Below are 1,549 nucleotides of genomic sequence, written 5' to 3' on the forward strand. Positions count from 1 at the left end.
TTATGTTCTTACGATGTCAGCCACTTTGGGGAGAAAGGCGGGGTATAAATGAAACAATTAAATAATTTATTTCAGCGCGGTGAGAGCCAGCGTGGTGTCATGGTTAAGGTGTCGGACTAGGATCTGGAAAGCTCAGGTTCGGATCCCCGATCTGCCACAGAAGCTTGCTGGGTGACCTTGTGCCAGTCACACATTCTCAGCCTAACCTATCTCACAGGGTTGTTGCGAGGATAAAAGGGAGTAGAGGAACACATGAACACGTGAAGCTGCCTTATACTGAATCAGATCCTTGGTCCATTGAAGTCAGTATTGTCTACTCAGACTTTAACTGGAGATGCCGGGGATTGAACCTGGGGCCTTCTGCATGCCAAGCAGAGGCTCTACCACTGAACCACAGCCCCTCTCCATGGCTCTCCAGGGTCTCAGGCAGAGGTCTTTCACATCACCTACTTGCCTAATCCCTTTAACTGGAGATGCCAGGGATTGAACCTGGGACCTTCTGCATGTCAAGCAGATGCTCTACCACTGAGCCACAGCCCCACAGAATGACGTAAGCCCCAGAATGACGTAAGCCCCATTGGGTCCCCACTGGGGGGAACGGAAGGATACAAATAAAGTGAATACACACAGTGAAATAATTAATAAAACGTGGACACACAGCACGAGAAGGGCTTTTCTCCCAAGGTGACTCCATTTGACCGGCATGCACGCCTAATTCTCCTGACCCGCCAACGAGCAGAACCCAGGCTAGTTGGAGATGCCCAAGATATTCACCCTCCAGGACTCCCTGCTCCAAAGTGTTTTGGGCTCTCAGATATCACTCAGAGGTGACTAAGAGTCAAGTCTGATGAAGTGCATCTGACCTTACCGCCAAGTCGCCGGGGTAATCTTAGTAAGCGGTCATGTGAAGTCATGTGAGCCAATTAAAAGGAAGCCCCCACTCTTCCCCCAATAAATACAGAGCATATTATATAATCCAGGGTAAAGGGCAGCCGTCACATTTGTCCCATAAAGCTGATCCTGCCTTCCGAGCAGCCGCGGAGAACTGACGATTTGATCAGCATTACCCAGGCTTTTGATACCCAGTGGCGGTTGATTCTGGATTAAAACTGGAAACGCACTTGATCACCATACGCAGAAAGGTGCATCTGTCAAGAGAGATGGTTACCTCTGTATCGATCAAGAAGAAGGATGAGGAGGAGGAAGAGGAAGAAGAGTTGGTTTTTATAGGCCAACTTTCTCTACCACTTAAGGAAGAATCAAACCAGCTTACAATTACCTTCCCTTCCCCATCCCCACAACAGACACGCTGTGAGGCAGGTAGGGCTGAGTGACTTCTGAGAGCTGTGACTAGCTCAAGGTCACCCAGCGACTTCATGTGTAGGAGTGGGGAAACCAACCTGGTTCACCAGATTAGCGTTCACCATTCATATGAGGAGTGGGTGTCAGGCCTTTGCCTTTTTTGCTGGAGCAAAGGCTCTTGACATGAGTCAGGCCAGGTTCTGGCCACACGTCAAGTCCTTGGTTCTCATGCCTATGAACGTCTGGG

The 1,549-nt window shown here is 49.6% G+C and overlaps 1 non-coding gene across 1 annotated transcript; it reads right to left on the bottom strand.

Moving 5' to 3' along the window:
• Positions 1-468: 468 nt before the first annotated feature.
• On the bottom strand, positions 469-540 carry TRNAV-GAC (transfer RNA valine (anticodon GAC)). Its single transcript has one exon. It is a non-coding gene; the product is annotated as a tRNA-Val (tRNA).
• Between the last annotated feature and the right edge of the window lie 1,009 nt (positions 541-1,549).

This window comes from Euleptes europaea, chromosome 20, assembly GCF_029931775.1.
Source record: "Euleptes europaea isolate rEulEur1 chromosome 20, rEulEur1.hap1, whole genome shotgun sequence".
In the NCBI taxonomy this organism is placed as follows: Eukaryota; Metazoa; Chordata; class Lepidosauria; order Squamata; family Sphaerodactylidae; genus Euleptes; species Euleptes europaea.